General features: G+C 40.4%; 1 long non-coding RNA gene across 3 annotated transcripts in view; it reads left to right on the top strand.

Annotated features, from left to right (window-relative positions):
* The window catches only part of LOC138842557 (uncharacterized), a 178,253-nt gene that overhangs the window by 121,776 nt on the left and 30,932 nt on the right, over positions 1-25,545 (top strand). For all 3 annotated transcript variants that reach the window (XR_011377252.1, XR_011377251.1, XR_011377250.1), the window contains exon 2: positions 12,674-12,779. This is a non-coding gene — a long non-coding RNA (uncharacterized lncRNA). The remainder of the gene's footprint in view (positions 1-12,673; positions 12,780-25,545) is intronic.

The following is a 25,545-nucleotide window of genomic DNA, read 5'->3' as shown; positions in this document are numbered from 1 at the left end:
TTGATGAATGACACTTTTAGATATGTTCTCTGAGGCAGAGAGATAGTATTTTCCTTAGAGTGAGGTTTCTACTTCTAACTGCCCTGCCCCGCTGACACGGCCGCTGCCTTCTCCTGTCCTTACCGAGAATCTCACTAAGGTTTTCATAGCTAGGGAACACCTCACGTTGAGATCTGAGGTTTCTGTGGGGTTCCCACAGGGACTTGCATCACTGTGGTCTCTCAGAGCACAGAAATACACCGCTGAGTCCCAAGGCTGCAAGGCTGTGATGGTGAGGCTGATGGAACTGGCCGTTTTCTGGAAGTCCAAAAACTACCGACCCTCTGTTGTATTCACTCTTTGTAAGACTCCTGATGAATAAGGAAAATCATTTCCCCACTTGGTGTTTGTTTGTAGCAGAATAAATAATAACTATAACTACTAGCTTCATAGACACAATCCAAAGTTACATCTTCTTTCTCCAGCATTGAGATTTCTGGCTGGTCTTTTGTTTTTCAATTTGTTTTTTTTTTTAAGAAGATGATGGGGGTAGGAGTTTAGTAATTAATTTATTTAATTTTGCTGTGTTGGGTGTTCGTTTCTGTGCGAGGGCTTTCTTTAGTTGTGGCAAGCGGGGGCCACTGTTCATCGCGATACATGGGCCTCTCACCATCGCTGCCTCTCTTGTTGCGAGCACAGGCTCCGGACGCGCAGGCTCAGTAGTTGTGGCTCACGGGCCTAGTTGCTCCATGGCATGTGGGATCCTCCCAGACCAGGGCTCGAACCCCTGTTCCCTGTATTAGCAGGCAGATTCTCAACCACTGCAACACCAGGGAAGACCCTGGCTGTTCTTGAGTTACTTTCTGGTCTGTGATGGATCCTGGGGAGAAGAAAAAATTTTATATATATAATATATTTGGAGAGAGACAGACAGAGAGACAGAGAGAAAGAATTAGGCTGATTCTCTGGTGGAACCCCGAGGGCTGCAAGGGACAAACATAGGACTAAGACTTCTAATTCCTCTACCCATTACTCAGTTCTCCTACACACCACCAGACAATAATAACCTGCCCTACCCCCAAACATGGGAGCTGAGTGGAGCTGAGTCTGTTTATGGCCATCCTTACCAGCCTTACCAAGGCGGACGGAGGCTATGACAGCTCTCAGCAGACCAGGGAACCCCATGTTGGAAGCTCTTCCTCTGAGTGAAATGTGCTGTGTTCTGTCTCAAATTCAGGTCTAAATGCCTGCCCTGTGCCTGACAGGGCACGTGCACAAGTACTGAAGGGTGAGATGCTTCTGCACCAGAACAGGAAATGTAACTTGCTGCTATCAGTTTGCCTGTGGCACGTCATGGCTTGTTGACATGGTTGGTGAATCTAACCTGCCTATTTAGACTTTATTGTAATTAAGTTGACAACAATTATATCAGTGCTGCAGTCATTTGCCATATGCAGCCAATGCATCTAGGATAGACATAAGTTTTATGAGCAATACAATTTGTTATGATTATGGTGACTTCTGAGAACAAATAGTCATCCATGTTTTTGTATGGCTTTTTTTTTTTTTGGCCTGCAGCCAAAATCTACAGTGAAATAAGCTCACAGATTCTTCTTCCGGACAGGAAGGTCAAACTATTTACCCTCAGTCATCATAACTTTTCTTCCTTCACTCCAAGGCATTGGTTCCTGGGGAAATTTACATTGGATAAAGTTCCTTGTCTGCTTAATGCTATCACACAGCAAGTTTCCTGGTGGACAAAATTTGTCCAGCTGTACGTGTCTAATGCCAATCAATAGTCAGTCTGTGCTAGAAACACCTTGCTTTCAAGTATCCCATCCTATAGTCAAAATGAAGGCAAAATCACCAGACCATGCATTCCTGGTTCCTTATATCAAAAATGTAGCCATTCAAAAATCACAAATGCCTTTTCATCCCACTGCTGCAGCAGCTCTGGCTCATTTCACTGAGAGCAGCGCCTCAACAGCGTTACGTCTCAGCCGCGTGAAAATTTGTGTATGATTTGCTTGGCATCCCTGTGCTGATTTATGATTGTGATTCAGCTGATGCAGCTTTTAGTCATCTATTCCTTTTCTCTTCCCTAAATGAATATATTAATATTGTGACATCTAAAATCCATCTTACATTAAGAGAAAATAGATGTTTTTGAAAGTCAGTCTAGAGAAGGGAGGAGTCTTTCTGGCTGAACAGGGACACTTCTGGGGATCATAGCTTGGGTTTTCTTCAAGACTGACATCCACCCTATTCTCCCTGATGAACAAGTCCCAACCTCCTGGGTTTCTAGGAATTAGATCTGAGCTTGATTCATTTTCCTGAAAAGCTCTAAATAAACTAAACACTGCCCAAGGAGAGAATATACCTCCTCCTCCCAAGGCTGCTCACTTCAGCCCTCCTGCTCCCCTTGGGTTTGTGTTCAGCTCCCCCTTCAGCTCCTCTCACCGTGTCACTCAGAGCACAGTAGTACACAGCCGAGTCTGATGCTTGCATTGAGGGTTTCTGCAGGTGGAAGGAGCTGTCACTCGTAGCAAGAGTGGCCTGAAAACCTTGATGCTCTGCCCTCTGGTTTGCCTTTGAGCCCTTCAGGAGGAGTTGCGGAGCTTTGTTGAGATACTGGACGTACCAGAAAAGATAGGGATCTGAATCAGAGGTCTGGTAAGTGCAGTGCAGGGTCCTAGGCGCCCCCTCTGAGACAGTCACTGGGCCTTCTGTCTGGTTCACTGAGTCTCCATTGGTCCCTCCTACAAGAGAATCACTTTTTTATGTTATAAATGGACAGAAGGAGAGTTTTCAGCCAGAGAAGAAAACTAAAAGTTACCCATAATTATAGGAAAATGAAAAATCATGAACATTTAAGATAAAATGTTACTTACTGAATATTAAGAAGATCACAAGAACAGAATGAGTGGCAGAAAACATGTTGGCAACGGTCCTTGCTCCCCAGGATACACCAAATCTAATGGGGCTAGTTTGCAGCTGAATATTATAGAAACTCCTCACTTAGAAACTGAGAGCCCCTTTCTGCACAGCAACAGTAATCTGTCTTGTGGCTACAAAGTAAACAAGTCAAACCAGCACCTGAATTAAAAGAGGAACCACATTTGTAGGAAACCCCGCTCTCTGGTGGTCATCCTGAAAATTGCACCACAGCTATATCTGCTTGAGGCATAGACAAAGGAGAATGGGACAGGACTCAGAAGAGAGCTCTAAACACGAGCATGCTTAGGGAAATATTCAGTTGTTGCTTCCATCATTTTCTGCATGGTACAAGTATCTCTAGCTACCCAAATAATCCCAGGCAGAATTTTTAACTGGAATAGTCAGAGGTCTCTTCCTTGCATATGTCTCCATGACTCCCATGGGTAAGAGAGGGATTCATGTGCCTAGAAAGTGCTCCCTAATCTCCCCAAATCCTTTGCCTGAATTACTATTCATCCCCAAGACTCATGCAGCATGCCACAGAGGAAAAATTACCTAAGGCAGGTCTCAAGTAATGTGTGGTTGGTTGAAGAGGTTTTTATCCCTATCCATCATGAAATGACATATTTGTAAAATACAAGAAAAACAAATTACTGTAACTCCTTCATTGATAAAGGTAGAGTTGACCTTCCTTCCAACTGGAAAACTGGACAAACTGTATGAAACAACTTTTGGACATTGGACTACAGGTAGCACAGAGATAAGGAAAACAGATGAGGTGAGCCCGACCATTGCCCAGCTTACTTCATGGAGGCAGCTTCTTGGCACCAGTGCGGGAGGGATTTACCAAAAATAGCCCAGCTGTCTCACTGTGAGATTGAGACGGAATAGGAGATTGGGGATCTTGAAGCACCTAGAATTTGTGGACCAGTGTACCAGAGAGGAGGGACGTCTACAGAAAGAGAGAGAGAGAGATAATGACAGGGGGGTCACTGTGAATCCTGTGTGGAGTACTAATCTGCAACAAAAGAGAGAAAACTTACCGGGTTTGGTAAACCACCCTGAAAAGGCCTCCTTTGGGCCCATGAACCATACTTAGATAACAGCAGCCTTACACCTTTAGTCTTATGAGGGATAGGTGACCTTACTTAGGTGTCTTGGTTCTTGAAACACCTTATTTTATTTTAATTTTTATACAGCAGGTTCTTATTTGGTATCTATTTTATACATATTAGTGTATATATGTCAGTCCCAATCTCCCAATTCATCCCACCACCACCCCCTCCCACCCTGCTTTCCCCCCTTGGTGTCCATATATTTGTTCTCTACATCGTTTCTCTATTCCTGCCTTGAAAGCCGGTTAATCTGTACCATTGTTCTAGATCCCACATATATGCGTTAATATATGATATTTGTTTTTCTCTTTCTGACTTACTTCACTCTGTATGACAGTCTCTAGGTCCATACACGTCTCTACAAATGACCCAATTTCGTTCCTCTTTATGGTTGAGTAATATTCCACTGTATATATGTGCCACATCTTCTTTATCCATTCGTCTGTCAATGGGCATTTAGGTTGCTTCCAGGACCTGGCTTTTGTAAACAGTGCTGCAATGAACATTGGGGTGCATGTGTTTTTTTGAATTATGGTTTTCTTTGGGTATATGCCCAGTAGTGGGATTGCTGGGTCGTATGGTAGTTCTACTTTTAGATTTTAAGGAACCTCCATACTGTTCTCCATGGTGGCTGTATCAATATATATTCCCACCAGCAGTACAAGAGGGTTCCGTTTTCTCTACTCCCTGTCCAGAATTTGTTGTTATAGGTTTTCTGATAATGCCCATTCTAACCAGTGTGAGGTGATACCTCATTGTAGTTTTGATTTGCATTTCTATAATAATTAGTGATGTTGTGCAGCTTTTCATGTGCTTCTTGGCCATCAGCATGTCTTCTTTTTAGAAATGATTATTTAGGTCTTCTGCCCATTTTGGTTTGGGTTGCTTGTTTTTTTAATATTGAGCTACATGAGCTGTTTATATATTTTTTAGATTAATCCTTTGTCCATTGATTCGTTTGCAAATATTTTCTTCCATTCTGAGGGTTGTCTTTTCATCTTGTTTATAGTTTCCTTTGCTGTGTAAAAGCTTTTAAGTTTCATTAGGTCCCATTTGTTTATTTTTGTTTTTATTTCCATTACTCTAGGAGGTGAGTCAAAAAAGATCCTGCTGTTGTTTATGTCAAAGAGTGTTCTTCCTATGTTTTCCTCTAAGAGTTTTATATTGTCTGGTCTTACATTTAGGTCTTTAATCCATTTTGAGTTCATTTTTGTGTATGGTGTTAGGGAGTGTTCTAATTTCATTCTTTTACATGTAGCTGTCCAGTTTTCCCAGCACCACTTATTGAAGAGACTGTCTTTTCTCCAATGTATATCCTTGCTTCCTTTGTCATAGATTCGTTGACCATAGATGCATGGGTTTATCTCTGGGCTTTCTATCCTGTTCGATTAATGTATATTTCTGTTTTTGTGCCAGTACCATACTGTCTTGATTACTGTAGCTTTGTAATATAGTCTGAAGTAAGGGAGCCTGATTCCTCCAGCACCATTTTTCTTTCTCAAGATTGCTTTGGCTATTCAGGGTCTTCTGTGTTTCTATACAAATTGTGAAAGTTTTTGTTCTGTAGATTCGGTGCAATCCCTATCAAGCTTTGGGCAGTATAGTCATTTTCACAATATTGATTTTTCCAATCCAAGAACACAGTATATATCTCCATCTGTTTCTGTCATCATTGATTTTTTCATCAGTATCTTATAGTTTTCTGAGTACAGGTCTTTTGTCTCCTTAGATAGGTTTGTTCCTAAGTGTTTTATTCTTTTTGATGTGATGTTAAATGGGATTGTTTCCTTAATATCTCTTTCTGACCTTTTGCTGTTAATGTGTAGGAATTTAAGACATTTCTATGCATTCATTTTGTATCCTGCAACTAATCCAAATTCACTGATTAGCTCCAGTAGTTTTTCTGGTGACATCTTTAAGATTATCTATGTATAGTAGCATGTCATCTACAAACAGTGACAGATTTACTTCTTCTTTTCCAATTTGGATTCCTTTTATTTCTTTTTCTTCTCTGATCTCAGTGGCTAGGACTTCCAAAACTATGTTGAATAAAAGTGGAAAGAGTGGACATCCTTGTTTTGTTCTTGATCGTAGAGGAAATGCTTTCAGTTTTTCACCATTGAGAGTGATGTTTGCTGTGGGTTTGTCGTATATGGCCTTTATGATATTGAGGTATGTTCCCTCTGTACCCACTTTCTAGAGAGTTTTTATCATAAATTAGTGTTCAATTTTGTCAAAAGCTTTTTCTGCCTCTATTGAGATGATCATATGGTTTTTATTCTTCAATTTATTTATATGGTGTATCACACTGATTGATTTGTGTATATTGAAGAATACTTGCATCCCTGGGATAAATCCCAGTTGATCACGGTGTATGATCCTTTTAATGTATTGTTGGATTCTGTTTGCTAGTATTTTGTTGAGGATTTTTGCCTCTATATTCATCAGTGATATTGGTCTGTAATTTTCTTTTTTGTAGTATCTCTGTCTGGTTTTGGTATCAGCGTGATGGTGGCCTTGTAGAAGGAGTTTTGGAGTGTTCCTTCCTCTGCAATTTTTTGGAAGAGTTTGAGAAGGATGGGTGTTAGCTCTTCTCTAAATGTTTGATAGAATTCACCTATGAAGCCATCTGGTCCTGGACTTTTGTTTCTTGGAAGATTTTTAATCACAATTTCAATTTCATTATTTGTGATTGGTCTGTTTATATTTTCTGTTTCTTCCTGGTTGAGTCTTATGATGCCTTGTATTTCTGTCTCTTATGATGCCTTGTATTTCTGGGGTGTCCATTGTAACTTCTCCTTTTTCATTTCTAATTTTATTGATTTGAGTCCTCTCCCTCTTTTTCTTGATGAGTCTGGCTAAATGTTTATCAATTTTGTTTATCTTCTCAAAGATCCAGCTTTTAGTTTCATTGATCTTTGCTACTTTTTTCTTTGTTTCTATTTCATTTATTTCCTCTCTGATCTTTATGATTTCTTTCCTTCTACCAACGTTGGGTTTTGTTTGTTCTTTCTCTCATTCCTTTAGGTGTAAGGTTAGACTGTTTATTTGAGATGTTTCTTGTTTCTTGAGGTAGGATTGTATTGCTATAAACTTCCCTCTTAGAACTGCGTTTGCTTCATCCCGTAGGTTTTGGATCATTGTGTTTTCATTGTCACTTTTTTCTAGGTATTTTTTCATTTCTTCTTTGATTTCTGCAGTGATCTCTTGGTTAATTAGTCACTTATTGTTTAACCTCCATGTGTTTGTGTTTTTTTTACGTGTTATTCCCTGTAATTTATTTCTAATCTCATAGCGTTGTGGTTGGAAAACAAGCTTGATATAATTTTAATTTTCTTAAATTTACTGAGGCTTGATTTGTGACCCAAGATGTGGTCTGTCCTGGAGAATGTTCCGTGGGCACTTGAGAAGAAAGTGTAATCTGCTGTTTTTGGATGGAACGTCCTGTAAATATCAATTAAATCTACCTGGTCTATTGTGTCATTTAAAGCTTGTGTTTCCTTATGAATTTTCTGTCTGGATGATCTGTCTATTGGTGTAAGTGAGGTGTTAAAGTCCCCCACTATTATTGTGTTACTGTCGATTTCCTCTAGCTGTTAGCATTTGCCTTATGTATTGAGGTGCTCCTATGTTGGGTGCATATATATTTATAATTGTTATATCTTCTTCTTGCATTGATCCCTTGATCATTATGTAGTGTGTTTTCTTGTCTCTTGTAACATTCTTTATTCTGAGGTCTATTTATCTGATATGAGTATTGCTACTCCAACTTTCTTTTGATTTCCATTTGCATGGAATATCTTTTTCCATCCCCTCACTTTCAGTCTGTATGTATCTCTAGGTCTGAAGTGGGTCTCTTGTAGACAGCATATATATGGGTCTTGTTTTTGTATCCATTCAGCGAGCCTGTGTCTTTTGGTTGGGGCATTTAATCCATTCACATTTAAGGTAATTATGGATATATATGTTCCTATTCCCATTTTCTTAATTGTTGTGGGTTTGTTTTTGTAGGTCCTTTTCTTCTCTTGTGTTTCCCACTTAGAGAAATTCCTTTAGCATTTGTTTTAGAGCTGGATTGGTGGTGCTGAGTTCTCTTAGCTTTTGCTTGTCTGTAAAACTTTTGATTTCTCCATCAAATCTGAATGAGATCTTTGCTGGATAGAGTAATCTTGGTTGTAGGTTCTTCCCTTTCATCACTTTAAATATATTGTGCCACTCCCTTCTGGCTTATAGAGTTTCTGCTGAGAAGTCAGCTGTTAACCTTACAGGAGTTCCCTTGTGTGATATTTGTTGTTTTTCCCTTGTGTGCTTTTCATAATTTTCCTTTGTCTTTAATTTTTGTCTCTTTGATTACTATGTGTCTCAGTGTGTTTCTCCTTGGGTTTATCCTGCCTGGGACTCTCTGTGCTTCCTGGACTTGGGTGGCTATTTCCTTTCCCATGTTAGGGAAGTTTTCGACTATATTCTCTTCAAGTATTTTCTTGGCTCCTTTCTCTCCCTCTTCTCCTTCTGGGACCACTATAATGCAAATGTTGGTGAGTTTAATGTTGTCCCAGAGGTCTCTTAGGCTGGCTTTATTTCTTTTCATTCTTCTTTTGTTATTCTGTTCCATGGCAGTGAATTCCACCATTCTGTCTTCCAGGTCACTTATCCATTCTTCTGCCTCGGTTATACTGCTATCGATTCCTTCTAGTGTATTTTTCATTTCATTTACTGTATTTTTCAACTCTGTTTGCTTGTTCTTGAATTCTTCTCGGTGTTTATTGTTTAATTCTTCTAGGTCTTTGTTAAACATTGCTTGCATCTGCTCAATCTTTGCCTCCATTCTTTATCTGAGGTCCTGGATTACTATCATTATTCTGAATTCTTTTTCTGGAAGGTTGCCTATCTACACTTCATTTAGTTGTTTTGAAACACCTTCTTTTCACTTCTTGTCAGATTCTTGTTTTAATTCAAGTAAGTAATTTATTAAGAAAGTAGAGTTTTGATACTTAATAGTATTAGCCAGACTCTGTTCATTCCAGAGGCACGTGTGTGGTATTTATCTGACTCCTGTTTCTTTGTATTATTAGGGATTCAGGAATCTCAATGTAAAGAACTGGTTGCTCAGTGTCGTCAGCTTGTTTGTGTAGTTTCTTGTGCAATTATTTGTGCTAGTGAAGTGAACACAGCAGAAGATTTGACAGGGTCATTTCATAGCTTATTCTTTCCCTAGGATTGGGTTTATTTTATGCAAAGTATGACTGTATTTATAGCAAGAAGTCAAAACATTGTTACTTGCTCACATCAACTATTTTAAGGCATGGGGACTTTGTTTCTGCAGACAGCTGTGATGTTGCCTTACACAGGCTCTCAGGGCAGTGCTGTCAATCTAGTAACCATGGCTATGACTAAGTCAGTTGAACACAAGAATCGTCTTCTTCAAATGATACATATTCACCTACATAGATTTTCTCACCAGTTAAAATGATCTGTTTTTTTAGCTCTTACTAAAGTTAGGGTCTTGAGTAGAGTTATCCTGCTGGCAAGACTCTCTGGCTCAGCGGACCACCTAGGTACTCTTACATTATTGTGCGTGTTCAGGAATCCCTAGGCTCAAGCATTCATTCTGGAAATTTACAGAGTTGTCTACAATGTGTAAACCAAAACCAGACATGATTCCTATCTCAAATTGCTTTCAGTTGAGTGAGGAGCAGGTAAGTGAAACAACTCTTATGCCCTGCCTGTACTCCCACTAGCCTGGACCCAGCCATGTGGAATGAGGGCTCAGACTGGAAGTAGAGAGCTGATGCAGTTATCACCAGGGAAATAAAACCTGCTTGAATACTTTATTTCCTCTATTTAGATTTATTTTTGTTCTTTTATCTCCCTCTCCATTTCTTTGGCCTGTTTATCCTGATGTTTAACTCCCAATGCTCAGGTGTCCAACACCCAGTGTGCAGGACTCCAGAATTTAGGGAAGAAGGCAGTGTTTACCTTCAGGTGGGTGTCCAGACATCCACCCTGTTAGGTGAGGACAGTGACTACATCTTCCAGTACCATTAAATCTATGATAACTGTTAAATTCTCCATTATTCAGTATGCAGAAAGCAAACAGCATGGCTGGCTGAGAAGCAGCAGAAGGTTTTGTTAGGAGTTACATAAAAGTTGACAGAACTATTCCTCTAGTTTCTTGATCCTTTGGTGGAATCGTCAAGAAAATCTTGGCTCATGTGTTATGCAAGACAAATTGCCCTGCAAGATCCCTGTATAGCACAGGGAACTATACTCAATATCTTATAATAACCTATAATGGAAAAGAATCTGAAAAACAATGGATACGTATGTATAACTGAATCACTTTGCTGTACACCTGAAACTAACACAACACTGTAAATCAACTATACTTCAGTAAAAATTTTTTAAATATTTAAAAAATATTCTTAACACTATTATCCATTTAAAGAACTGAGATGCTTTTATTTGTAAAGTGCCATTATTCCATTTGTCTTTAATTTGTTAAAAATAACGTAAAGGACACAAAAGCCTCAAAACCAAGGGAAGTATTCTAAGTTGGCCATACAGATGATTAGAAATATGCCTTTTTTATTTAATTTGTTGCTATCAAACAAAAAACTGCAAATCTAAAAATTCCCATGTAATTCCTACACCCCACAGGTTGGCAGTTTTTCTGTAAAGGGTCAAATAGTAAATAGTTTAGGATTTGAAGTCATATAGTCTCTGTCGTGACTACTCAACTATGCTCTTATAAAACGAAGCATCCATGGTCAATGCATAATAAATGGACATGCCTGTTTTCCAATAAAACTTTATTTACAAACACAGGTGGCAGGCTGCTCTGCCCTGTGGGCTGTGCTTTGCCAATCCCTGCTATGCCATAAGAAGGTATCCATAAACTTCCAAAGATTTCTTTTTTTAATAAATATTATCATATCCTTTTGAGGAGACTTAAAATAAAGAATACATTAATAGATAGAAAAGACGAAGAAGGAAATTAGATGATCCTAATGCCTAAGATACATTGATGCTAGTTTTCAAGGGTGAGACACACAGATATGGATGCTACCATTAAGGAACTCACTGAAGTAGTAATGAAAACAGGTCTTAATGAAATAATCAAAGAAATAAAGGAGAAACTGCAAATGTGAAAATGCAGAGGTCTATAATGCTAAAAATGCCCCGTGAGCTTCCTTCAGCTACAGACTCTTGGACAGATGTATAAGAATGAATAGGCATTTACTATTTTTTTTACTCTTTTGAAGGGAGCAAAAAAATTTAGGAAACGGAAAATAAATAGGAAATCACCTACAGTTGCTATGAAGGGGTCATATACTAGGAAAAAGGTACTTTTAAGAAACTTAAGGACTTCCCTGGTGGTGCAGTGGTTAAGAATCTGCCTGCCAATGCAGGGGACATGGGTTCAAGCCCTGGTCCAGGAAGATCCCACACGCCGTGGAGCAGCTAAGCCTGTGCACCACAACTGCTGAGCCTGTGCTCTAGAGCCCACGAGCCACAACTACTGAGCCCACGTGCCACAACTACTGAAGCCCGCGCGCCTAGAGCACGTGCTGTGCCACAGAGAAGCCACTGCAATGAGAAGCCCGCGAACTGCAATGAAGAGTAGCCCCAACTCAGCACAACTAGAGATAACCCACACGCAGCAACAAAGACCCAACGCAGCCAAAAAATAATTAATTAATTTTTAAAAAAGAAAATAATACCAGTATTGTTGAAGAGAGAGAGAGACAGAGAGGGAGAGAGATTAGGAGTACATTGTGAAATGAGGTTGGAGACGTAACAAGATCCTAAATTATGCAAGGTTTTGTAGGTCATATTAAGAAGTTTTGGGACTTCCCTGGTGGTGCAGTGGTTAAGAATCCACCTGCCAATGCAGGGGACACGGGTTTGAGCCCTGGTCCAGGAAGATCCCACATGCCGTGGAGCAACTAAGCCTGTGCACCACAACTAGTGAGCCTACACTCTAGAGCCTACGACCCACAACTACTGAGCCCACACACCGTGACTACTGTACCCCGTGCACTCTAGGGCCTGTGTACCGCAACTACTCAGCCTGCGTGCTGCAACTACGGAAGCCTGTGCACCTAGAGTCCGTGCTCCACAGCAAGAGAAGCCACCACAATGAGAAGCCTGTGCACCGCAAGAAGAGTAGCCCTGGCTTACCACAACTAGAGAAAGCCCATGCGCAGCAAAGAAGGCACAATGCAGCCAAAAATAAAATAACTAAAAATTTTAAAATAAGTTTCTCTTTATTCTAAGAACAAATGGGGATCCAGGTGATTGACATGCTCAAATCTGCACTCTGACAAGATCATTCTCACTGTGGTACAGAGGACTACATTGAAGAATGATGGGGTGTGTCACATGCTGGGGAGCAAGGGACTAAAATGGATTTTTAATTAGGATGGTGGAGGTGATTTAGTGTGTGGGGTTTGTGACATGTTCTGGAGACCTTTAGGAAGCAAAGTCAACAGAACTGGGAGATAGACTGGATATACTATTTCAAAAATGAATAACTATGAAGCAAAAAACCCCATATGAGTCTTAATATACCCTAAACTGAGGATAGCAGAAATTGCTATTTGCCTAAAGAATGCCCATTCTCTCCTATTTCTTACTAATAGAACCACAGTTTTGATGTGAGTGACAACATGCTGAGACTGAAAAAATACTGACATCCCAGACTCCTTTGCAGACGGGAGAAAGGTGGGGACATGGAATAACACTTTGGTAAGTGAAATGTAGCAGCTGTTGGGTTGATTTTCTGGAAATGATTGACTTGGCCAGCATGTACTCATTTGCATCTTGACGTTCCTTTTCTTTCTGTCTGTAATGTGTATAAAGTGGATGGATCTCTAGCAGTTTCTGCCAAGTATATAAACAAAAGTGACACTTTAAGGACAAGAGACAGAGAGCTAGAAGGAAGCCCCTTGATTTTTTATAACATGATGACGGTAGTATAGCAGCCCTGGACTGCATATGATACATATGACAGAGCTTCTTTATGTGAGAGGAAAGTAAACTCCACCTTGTTAAAAACATTATTATTTGAAGTTTTGGTAACTTGAAGCTGACCCAGTCTCTAACTGATATAGAAGATGTTCATTCAAAATACAATGCATCGGGCTTCCCTGGTTGCACAGTGGTTGAGATTCCGCCTGCCAATGCAGGGGACATGGGTTCATGCCCCAGTCTGGGAAGATCCCACATGCCGCGGAGCGGCTGGGCCCTTGAGCCATGGCCACTGAGCCTGCGTGTCCGGAGCCTGTGCTCTGCAACGGGAGAGGCCACACTAGTGAGAGGCCCACGTACCGCAAAAAAAAAAAAAAGCTATTGAGTCAGTGTACCAAACATTTAAAGAAGAAGTAACACTGATCCTTCTTAAACTATTCCAAAAAATTGCAGAGGAAGGAACATCTCAGTGCTATCTGCTTCATCACTTTGGTCTTATGATCCAGCAGATCGAAAAATGATGCTTGGTGTTTCCATGGTGAATAGGATGGATACATGGGAAACACCAACAGGAAAATTGTAGCATACTCCACTGGTATTGGGGGCTGTGGGGAATATATGCCCTTTTCTTTAAATATTGATTCTCCTTTTAAGAAACAGTTTCTGACTTGCTAATTGACCATGGCAAAGTCTGAATATCTAACTTAGGAAAAAACTAACATAGTGACCATGCAGCCTGAACTTCCATCATGAACCAAGTGTTGTCCAACCTACATACCTGCACTGTTGATCATGCCCAGCAGCAATCTATCATCAAGAGGAAATGATATATAAGAGACAGGGCTCAGGCATCACCAGAAGATCCAGGTAACCTGAATGAGTAAGCACCTCAGATTCCTTTGACACAAACTCTTCTTCTTTTGTATACTCTCCCTTAACCATGTCTATAACCTTCTGGGGAGTTCCTTATAATCAGTTCACTAAGGAACAAGAAAATCAAGCCTATTTTTCATATGGATTTGCACATTATTTTGGTAACACACAAAACTAGCCCTATAGCCCACTGAAGGATGAAGATGAAGGACAATCCCTCCACATCATCAGGTGATACCTTTTGGTTATTCATGTTCTCTACAGTGAGAGATGGCCAGAGGTACTGATCTACATTGATTCTTGGGCAGTTGCTAATGATTTTTCTGGTAAGAGACTTGGATGGAACAAGATGGGAAGATTAGTGCCAAGGAAATCTAGGAAAGAGGTATCTGGATGGACCTCTCAGAATGGGCACAGACTGTCAAGATAATTATGCACTATGTAGATACTGGCCAAGGGAACTGGGAGCTTTTAATATTGGACAAAACAATGCACTCTATGGATGTGTCAACATCTTTCCCCAGCCACCTCGATGCTTGGTCAATGATCCCATGAGCAAAGTGGCCTTGCTAGCAGCAATGGAAGATATGCATGAAGTCAAAAACATTGATTTCCCCTTACCAAGCTTGACCTAGCTAATGCTGTTGCTCAGTGACTAATCTGCCAAACACAGAGACTAATCCTGAAGCCCTGATATGGTGTCATTCCCCAGAGAGACTGCCCAGACACCTGACGACGAGTGGATTGCATTAGACATCTTCCATGATGGAGATGACTGAGATGTGTTCTCGCAGGAGTAGACACAGATACTTGCACATGGATTTGTCTTCCTTGCTCATTGTACTCTGCCAGCATCATCCTTATAAACCCACAGAATGCCTAATTTCATCAAGGGATTGCCCACAGTATTTCTTCTGAGGAAGAAGCTATTCTCACTGCACAAGATTACAGCAGTGGGCACATGCCCATGGGATTATTTATCTTACCTCATACCCCATCACCCAGAAGTGGCTGGCCTGTTGAAATGTAGAATGGCTTATTGATTCCGTTATAGCAGCAGTTGGAAAACAACTCTGTAAAAAGATGGGATTCTGTCTTATATGATGCAATATATGCTTTATAGCAGAGACTATTATATGATGTTTTCTCCCCCATACCCAGAATGCATGAGTCCAGGAAATCAAGGAAGTGGCTCTGGGAGTGGACGCTCTCACGATTATTACCAGTAACCTACTAGCAGTATTTTTGCTCCCAATGTTTGTAACTTTGAGCTGTATTGGTTTGGAGGTCTTACTCTCTGCAAGGAGGAAGGCTTTCACCAGGGGAGACAGCAATAATTTCACTGAATTGGAAGATAAGAAAGCCATGTGGCCATTTGGGCTACATATGTCTCACAACAGTGAATAGAAAATGAGATTACTCTACTGACTGGAGTGATTGATACCAATTACCAAGGAGGAATTAGGTAGCTGCTACACAACAGATATAAAGAGGACTATGTCTGGAACCCAGGAGATTTCCTAGGGGAGCCTCTGGGAACTTCCAAGCCTGATACTAAACGTTAATGTTAAATTACAGCAAGCAATAAAAAGACAAGATTTTTGAGTACTCAGACCCTTTGAGAATGAAGATTTGGATCACACCACTAGGGAAGTAACCTAATCCACTGAGGTTATGGCTGAGGGCAGGGAAAATATAAACTGTGTAATAAAAGAAAGAAGCCGTCAATGTCAATTGCAGTATCATGACCAAATTGGGAATCTAAGAATGTAGTAGTTTTCTGTATTTTCTTTTTGCTCTTTATATGTGTGTTCCTTTGTATACATTGCCATTTTCTTCTTCTTTCTCCTCACCATAATTATTTTATATGCAGATTGTCAGAGATTAAGTTTACAATTTAGTCTGTGTATAACAGCATCTTCAGTGAAATTTCCTCTGAATTTTAGAAGTAATTAATACAGCCAGTGATCCGTAGTGACTGCTGGGATTATGGGTCTCCTCATTTGGGGGAAATGATGAGAACGTCTTCACTTGTTCAAAGGACAGCTTTAGCTTGTTAGATAGAAACATAGAGTCATTTCACCGTGTTTGGAAGTTCAAATGTGTATGGAGGGGTGTGTAGGAAAGATCAGAAAGATAAGGCATGCCACTTATCAATTTATTGCCTTTCAATTATAAATCCACCCTTCATGGATTCAGAGGGTGACTCTGGACATGGACCTTGTAAACATTTCTCCTTCGCCAGCTGGCATGATGTTAAGCTTTGTCAGTAGAGGGAACGGGAAGGACACTGCAGGAAGAAGCAGCATCTCTTCCAGGTCCTGGCATGTTTTCCACACTTCTTTTTTGTTTTTGTTTTTGTTTTGCATTGCGCGGGCCACTTACTGCTGTGGCCCCTCCCGCTGAGGAGCACAGGCTTTGGACGCACAGGCCCAGCGGCCATGGCTCACGGGCTCAGCCGCTCCGCGGCACGTGGGACCTTCCGGGACCGGGGCACGAACCCGTGTCCCCTGCATCGGCAGGCGGACTCTCAACCACCGCGCCACCATGGAAGCCCTTCCACACTTCTTGTTCCTGCAGTGCTTGGCCATCCTGTGGGACACCAGTGATGCTCACCTCCAGCAACGTTTAATGACAGCCCCACAGGTGGTTTCTTGGCAGGTTTCACAAGCACCCAAGCAAATTCAGCAGCACTCCCTTGCCAGCTTCCTATAAATTGTGTTGGAACCCTGGGAGGTGTTCTTCTGCCTGTCAACCTTGTTCTCTGGCACCTCAGCAAATTTCCCCATCCAGCAGGCTGCAGCCACACACTCCCCAATGAAGCCTGAGTCGTTGGCTTGGTAGGAGAAGGGGGTACAAATGACAACGTGTTAGTTTCCTCGAAACTCTGGCGTAGTCCTAGAGATAACAGCGTCTCCCTACCTATGCTATTCTTATGTTCTTTAGAGTTCTTTTTACTCACTAGTAAATAACTCCCTGTTATTAGTTAATAATTCTTTATATTAAACTTTCCTTGTTCAAATTGCTGTGATGTTTCTCCTGATTGCACTTGATTTGGGTAGTATGGGTCCATGAAGTGCATGAGAGGAAAGGCATTAGCTGTAGAAAGCCCAGCAACCACATGTCGGGAAATAGTATCCTCCTTTTCAGGAACTGTGCTTCAGTACGTGGTGATGAGCACACTTGGGGGTGGATGCTACGGCAGAGGAGATAGAGAGGAGGGACTGCACCACTTAAGCCTGGGGAGACCCTCTGGGCCAAGGAAAGGATTTTTATGCCATTACGTAGTTTTATTTCAAAAGTATTTTTCCAGGTACTAATCTATAGAATAAATACACTTACTATTTTAAAAATTAATTTAGGCATTGTAGGTAATGAGAATTTCCTTGAACAAATTTTTGAGATTAATCTATAGCTGACAACTGATGGCAACTGCATCTGAGAGATAAACTCAGTGTCAGTCTCTAGAGAGGGAATGCCCCACTGTGGCCAAATAGGGAACTTAGAAATATTTTCAGTAACTCTTAAGGGGTTTGCGCTCTGCTTCCTTTGTAAAACCAGTTACTGTGTCCCTCAGAGCACAGTAATACACCGCTGAGTCTTCCTCTTGAGCTGATAGTTTTTTCAGATGGAAGGATGCCTCACCCTTGTTGAGGTCAGCCGTGAAACCTCTGATACTCTCTCTTGAGGTGTGTCTCAGGAGTAACTGGAGGTGTTGTTTGGGGTAGTGTACATACCAGAAGAGCACAGGACTCCCAGAATATGAGTAGTTGCACTTCACCTGCACTGGGGACCCTTCAAAGACAGAGATGTGGTCCTCAGGCTGAGTCACTGTCTGGGCTCTTGTTCCTCCTGTAACACCAATTCTGGATCAGGGATTGTCTTGCAGACAGAGGAGAATAGTTGTTAAACTGATTCTAAATCAGAAGACCAGAGAAAGATAGAATAAAAAGAGACTTTACTCACTGAGTGTGAATATCATCACAAGCACTGAGATGAGGGTGGGCTTCATGTCTGAGCTGTGAGGAAACAGGAAGCTCCTTTCTGCAGGTTTTTCCTGGAAACAGTTCAGCCACATGGACACCCTGACAGAGCAGTGAGTGAGTTTACACTGGCATGCAAAGTAAAATCTCTTCCTCAAAGGACTGGCTGCTTTCTGGCTTTCTATCAAGTTCAAGTTGTGTAGCATCTTCCTCTAGAGGCCCTATCTGATACTGCAGATAATCTCGGGCTTCAGGAGGCCTTCAGTTCTGAAACAGAATGGTGAGGGATTTCCTGCACAGTTAGTAAGACAAAGTGTAATGCTGTACTAAGTGAAGAAGCATGTTACCAGAAAGGTCCAGATAGAGATATCGACGGAACATAATAGGAAGTCCAAACATACAAATTATTTATGGAAATTTAGTTATCAAAAAATAGGGAAAAGATGGTATATTCAGTAAAATATGTCTTCATGAATGGAGAGTCATCTAGAGATCAGCAACTAAATTTGGATGCATACCTTAACATCAGCTACGAAATAAATTCCAAAGAGAGATAATTAATATTTTAAATAAAATAAAAGCCTATTTCTATAAATGTAGGATGGTCATGAAGTTTCTAAACATGAGAGTCAGAAAGAATAAGGGAAAATATTGATAGATCAGCCTTCACAGAAATTTAAGCTTCTGTACAAGTATGTTAATGAAATGTGTAAACATTACCATATCAAGGTATTTTCCATTCATCATCATTGATTCTGACCTTCCTCACACCAGGAATGGCCCTTTAGAATTTTAGTTCTACAGGTTTTTTTGACGTAAGAATAAGGCAGTTCTACAACCTAAGTGTCCATCATCGGATGAATGGATAAAGAAGATGTGGCACATATAATACAATTTAATATTACTCAGCCATAAAAAGAAACGAAATTGAGCTATTTGTAATGAGGTGGATAGACCTAGAGTCTGTCATACAGAGTGAAGTAAGTCAGAAAGAGAGAGACAAATACCGTATGCTAACACATATATATGGAATTTAAGAAAAAAAAAATGTCAGGAAGAATCTAGGGGTAAGACAGGAATAATGACACAGACCTACTAGAGAATGGACTTGAGGATATGGGGAGGGGGAAGGGTAAGCTGTGACAAAGCGAGAGAGTGGCATGAACATATATACACTACCAAACGTAAGGTAGATATCTAGTGGGAAGCAGCCGCATAGCACAGGGAGATGAGCTCAGTGCTTTGTGACCGCCTGGAGGGGTGGGATAGGGAGGGTGGGAGGGAGGGAGACGTAAGAGGGAAGAGATATGGGAACATATGTATATATATATAACTGATTCATTTTGTTGTAAAGCAGAAACTAACACACCATTGTAAAGCAATTATACTCCAATAAAGATGTTAAAAAAAAAAAAAAAGAATAAGGCAGTTCTAGAAAGATGGTAGATTTAAAATGTCCCTGATCCCCTGTGCTTAGCCAAGGAACTTCTGTGGAAGCCAGCCATGCTGTGCCAACAGAGCTTAAGTGAGGTGTCCCATTGAGGCTCATATAGAAATCTGGGGTCAGTAGCAGGGAACTCCAGAATGAAGAGCAGAAAACAATAGGTTGTAGAGAAAGCTTGGCATGTACAGATCAATGGACATCTAAGAAGGAAACTAGTTGTTTGGGGAAAGCCTTTCCTCTAGCCCCCAAATAGCTGAGAAGAAAGTAACAGGTAGGCTGAGTCCCAGCTGTCCTTAACGAAGAGGAGTACAAGGAGATAGGAGAGCAAAGAGATTTCCTTCTAGTTTTTCAGCAAGGTACTGGCATTGTTGCTGAGACGAGTGCCCTACTGTCTGCTACATTGCTGAGCACAGGTATAGAAATACCTAGGCTTTCCACGCTCACAACATTGCCTCCACTTAAAGTGCCCCAGTAATCAGACATGTCAGGAAGTAGTAAAGAAAGGGAAAGGACACCTCAGAGAAAAATAAGGGCTTCATCTGGGGAAAATATAGTCTGAAAAAATTATCAGAGTCAGTGACACAATTTCCCTAGCCAAAAATCAGGACACATAGTTTGACGGTGATCAAGAATTCATTTACAAGGAAGCTCTCACAAAGAAAGAATATCTCACTCAATGCATTGTTTATTTATTGAATCTCTTAGAAGAAAACATAGGAAAAATACTCTTCGACATAAATCACAGCAAGATCTTTAATGACCCACCTCCTAGAGTAATGAAAATAAAAACAAAAATAAACAAATTGGACCTAATTAAACTTAAAAGCTTTTGCACAAAATCTGCAGATTCGGTGCCATGCATATCAAAATTCCAATGACGTATTTTACAATCCTAAAATTCATATGGAATCGCAAAGGACCCCAAATAGCCAAAGTAATCTTGAGCAAGTAGAACAAAGTGGGAGGCATTTCACTCCCTGATTTCAAAATATAATACAGGGTTTCCCTGGTGGCGCAGTGGTTGAGAGTCCACCAGCCGATGCAGGGGACATGGGTTCGTGCCCCAGTCCGGGAAGATCCCACATGCCGCAGAGCGGCTGGGCCCGTGAGCCATGGCCGCTGGGCCTGTGCATCCGGAGCCTGTGCTCCACAACGGGAGATGCCACAACAGTGAGAGGCCCGCGTACCGCAAATAAAAATAATAATAATACAAAGCTTTTGTAATCAAAACAGTATGGTACTGGCATAAAAACAGACTTACAGGCCAATGGAACAGAAGACTCCGAATTATTATTTGTGATTTGATTCATATGATATGCTTAAAAAAACTGCCCTCCAAAATATTGTAAAAAGTTTACACACACAGAAGTTAAGCCTCCCTGAATTCAAAATTTCATAATTTCTAGTAGCAGAAAAATCAGTCATTCAAAATGTTGAGCCTGAATAGCTGCCTCAAAATAAACTAACAAACAAAAATTTAGAAAAATATAAAACCTTAAACCTCAACCTCTCTACACATACACACACACACACGCGCAAATTTAAAGATTTAAAGACAAAATTAATCTGAGAAAAACTAAAGAAAATATGAGATAAAATTTTATCATTTTAGAGTGTACAGAGTTTTAAGCATGAAATATAACTCAGAGTCCATAAAAGAAATTTTTCAAAAATTTACTACATACTATTTTTAAAATTCTGCCTGCCAAACAATCAAGACCATAAACAAAGTCAAAAAGGTTAATTAAACTTTTTTAAAAGACACATATATGTGACAGTCTTATGACAACTTTCTTAACGTAGAGAATGTTCTTTAAAATCTATACTTAAATGACTATAACACAGTAGGAGATGGGAAGATATATGAATAGACAATTTATACAAAAATATATAAATGACTTTGAAATGAAGCTCCATCTCATTCATAAATTTTAAATTATTAATTTTTTTTAAAAAAGCCTAACTGATAAGCAACAGTCCAGAACCTTAGTAATACACAAGGTTTGGGGAAAATAGATATTCTGCCTAATCATGACTATTGGTGGTAAAACTTATCTAGAAGAAAATTTAGTTGAATAATATAGACTATGAGTATGCTACTTTCTTGAATAATAATTTTTTCCTTGAAGTGAATAGTTAATTATTACATTTTAAATTTTTCATTATTTTGGCTTACGTACTTATATGTGCTGTTGCTCAATTCATCAATGGCTAACTTCCAATTTTCTGCTGGGTTTGGGAAATGATCACTGCTTGTTACACAGGCACTGGTAGAGAACATGGGTAGTCTGCTGCTTATGTATTTTCAGTCTTCCTATTTTCAGCCTTCACTCCCTGAATGCCCTCAAAACACACAAACACACACAGCACCATCCACCCTAATTATTCAAGTGTAATTAATGCTTCTGGTTTCTAAACCCTTCCACAGGGGTATAGCACACATCCAAGTGCTTCTTGTTTCTTCTTACATTGGCCCCAAGTCTCATTGTTTATGTGACTTTACCTTGAAATTACTTTGGCCCTGGGTGAGGAACTATTGATGTCAGACTCTTTTTTCAAAATCACTAATGAAGAGTTGGGTATGGGGAATATTCACTTCTTGTTCTTATTCTCTAGAAATTTGTATGAGTTTTGTATCAACCAGAGACTGAGGGACAAACCACCATAGACTGTGCCACAGAGTGGATCAAATGGAGAGACACTCAGCCTCCAGGCCCCTTGTTGCCACTCAAAGAGTTTGCGCTCAGTTGCCCCTGCAGTTCCCATCACTGTGTCACTCAGAGCACAGTAGTACACAGCCGAATCTGAATCTTGGACTGAGGCTTTCTCCAAGTGGAAGGATTTTGATTCTTCGTGGTGTGTGGCTTCAAACTCCTTATTGGTTCCCTTCTCATTGTCCTTCATGGCTTTCAGAAGGACCTGTGGACCTTCTCCAGGATATTGAACATACCAGAAAGTAATGGGGTACCCAGTGGCTGAATAAGTGCAATTTATGGTCAAGGCAGCCCCTTCTGGAAGAGTCATTTGGCCATCCATCTGGGTCACTGAGTCTTCACGGGTTTGTCCTGGGGAAAAATAAAAGAGTTCTGTATCATTTTGGGCATAAAGCTCTGGGATAAAATTATGATTAAAGGTTTTGTTGACATAACAGAAGAAAGAATCCAAATTTTTAGAGGCATTTTGCTTACCAAGCACTAAGAGTATCACAGTCACTAAGCCTGGAGAAGAGTTCATCTCTGGAGTGTCTCCTGAATAATGTCCTTGACTCTTCACATGAAGAAATATTGAAGTCACAGTGAAGTGATAAACCTAAGCCTAGTTTCAGACAGGAAATGTGTTTGTGTTAGGAAACTGCACCCCGTGGTGGACAGACACTGAAATGGGATGCACGTTTCCTGGTCTCCTCAAGTCAGAAAAATGTTATCCTTGACTTTATTCATGAGGTACATGCCAGTCTTCAGGTGGTGCTTGGAAATCTGATCAAGAGCTGTCATAACTTCTCAGGTCTGTTTTGCTCTTAGAACACTACCTGACATGGAAGTTCTTTAACAGAGCATCCCAGGTATTTCTGCAGCTGAGAAGATAACAGTTCTCTTAAGCACTTTATATAGTACTTTATATTCTCAGGTATCCATGGTGGGCCAGCCTATAATCCACTGAATGTCAGAAAAGAATCTAAGGTTGATTACAGAGGATGTAATAAGAAGCCAAATCAGTACTGAGTGAATCTCTGTGTTTCAGCATTGTACCCCAATTTATAGAGCAACAGTGACTGACATGTGTTACATGCTCACTAAATATTTGTTATACCAAACAAAACTAATGAATCAAGGGTCACTGATTGAGGAATCACTACTACTTGAAATATAATATTTTATCGGTCCCAAAATAATATCTTTTTAATAAAATCTTTTCAGAGGAAAAAGCTACACTATCTTATCAATAGTCAAAGAATCCTGAATTTCAGAATCATTAAAATGTGAAAACAAAAGAAATATCATAATTGAAATGATCAAATCCTTATAGAATGGTCTGAGATCAATGTCTCATTCTCCTACTATTTTCTTGACTCCAAGATAAAAGGGTTGGCCTATGTGAATCAGACAAGTACTAATCTTATACTCTTAGTGAATAACCTCAAGGATGCTTTCTGTTAGCATCCATCGGCCATATTTTATTGCCAAGCTTTAATCGAATAATTTTCCTCCAGTGGGTTAGGAACTCTAATGATGTGGATTTGTTTCAAAAGCCTCGAGCATGAGTTAGGACTCTCTTTGTTCCCAGCTTTTCAAATTATTAAAGACATAGCTGATATTCATACAACAGCTGATAATAGAATCAATGTGTAAGTGATTTAAGATTACAGATTCTGGGATCCCACAACTAACTTCATGAATCATACTTTCCAGGATTGAGACCCACAACTGTGTAATTTCTTTTTCCCTTGGCCCTGCTGCACAGCTTGTAGGCTCTTAGGTCCCTACCCAAGGATTGAATCCGGGCCCTCAGCAGTGCAAGTGCGGAGTCCTAACCACTGGACTGCCAGGGAATTCCCACAAGTGTGTAATTTTTTAAAGCTCCCAGATGGTTTTGTTGCAGCCAGTCTGATGCCAGTTTATAAGATTTCATTTGTGATCAGTGTCCTAGACCGAGATGGTCATCAAAGATCAGGGAGTAGGGCTTCCCTGGTGGCGCAGTGGTTGAGAGTCCGCCTGCCGATGCAGGGGACACGGTTTGTGCCCCGGTCCGGGAAGATCCCACATGCCGCGGAGCGGCTGGGCCCGTGAGCCATGGCCGCTGGGCCTGTACGTCCGGAGCCTGTGCTCCGCAACGGGAGAGGCCACAACAGTGAGGGGCCCGCGTAACATAAAAAAAAAAAAAAAAAAAAGGTAAGATTTTTTGAGTTAAAGATTTTTAAGACTTTTAAAATTGATTTTTATTGGAGTGTAGTAGATTTACAATGTTGTGTTAGTTTCTGCTGTACAGCAGAGTGAATCAGTTATACATGTACATATATCCACTCTTTTTAGATTCTATTCCCATGTAAATCATTACACTCTTTTTTAGATTCTATTCCCATGTAAGTCTATTCCCATGTAAGTATTCAGTAGAGTTCCCTATGCTATACAGTAGGTTCTTCTTAGTTATCTATTTTATATATAGTAGTGTTATATGTCAATCCCAACCTCCCAATTTATCCCTCCTCCCCATTTCCCCCTTGGTAACCATAAGTTTGTTTTCTACATCTGTGACTCTACTTCTGTTTTGTAAATAGGTTCATTTGTACCATTTTTTTTTAGACTGAACATATAAGCAATATCATGTAATATTTGTCTTTCTCTGTCTGACTTACTTCACTCAGTATGACAATCTCTAGGTCCATCCATGTTGCTGCAAATGGCATTATTTCATTCTTTTTTATGGCTGAGTAATGTTCCATTGTATATATGTACCACATCTTCTTTATCTATTCCTCCATTGGTGAACATTTAGGTTGCTTCCATGTCCTGGCTATTGTAAATAGAGCTGCAATGAACACTGGGGTGCATATGTCTTCTTGATTTATGGTTTTCTCTGGATATATGCCCAGGAGTGAGATTGCTGGATCATATGATAGTTTTATTTTTAGCTTTTTAAGGAACCTCCATACTGTTCTCCATAGTAGCTGTATCAATTTACATTCCCACTAGCAGTGTAGGAGGGTTCCCTTTTCTCCACACCCTCACCAGCATTTATTGTTTGCAGATTTTTGGATGAAGGCCATTCTGATCAGTGTGAGGTGATACCTCATTGTAGTTTTTGTTTTGTTTTGTTTTTTGTGGTGCATGGGCCCCTCACTGTTGTGGCCTCTCCCGTTGTGGACCACAGGGTCCAGACGCACAGGCTCAGCGGCCATGGCTCATGGGCCCAGCCGCTCCGTGGCATGTGGGATCTTCCCGGACCGGGGCACGAACCCGTGTCCCCTGCATCGGCAGGCGGACTCTCAACCACTGCCCCACCATGAAAGCCCCCCTCATTGTAGTTTTTATCTGCATTTCCCTAATAATTAATGATATTGAGCATCTTTTCATGTGCCTCTTGGCCATGTGTATATCTTCTTTGGAGAAATGTCTATTGAGATCTTCCACCCATTTTTTTGACTGGGTTGTTTGGTTTTTTGACATTGAGCTGCATGAGCTGTTTGTATATATTGGAGAATAAGCCCTTGTTTGTGCATTCATTGGCAAATATTTTCTTCCATTCT

This window comes from Globicephala melas, chromosome 2 (genome assembly GCF_963455315.2).
Source record: "Globicephala melas chromosome 2, mGloMel1.2, whole genome shotgun sequence".
NCBI classification, from domain to species: Eukaryota; Metazoa; Chordata; class Mammalia; order Artiodactyla; family Delphinidae; genus Globicephala; species Globicephala melas.
This window is presented reverse-complemented; position numbering and strand designations above follow the sequence as displayed.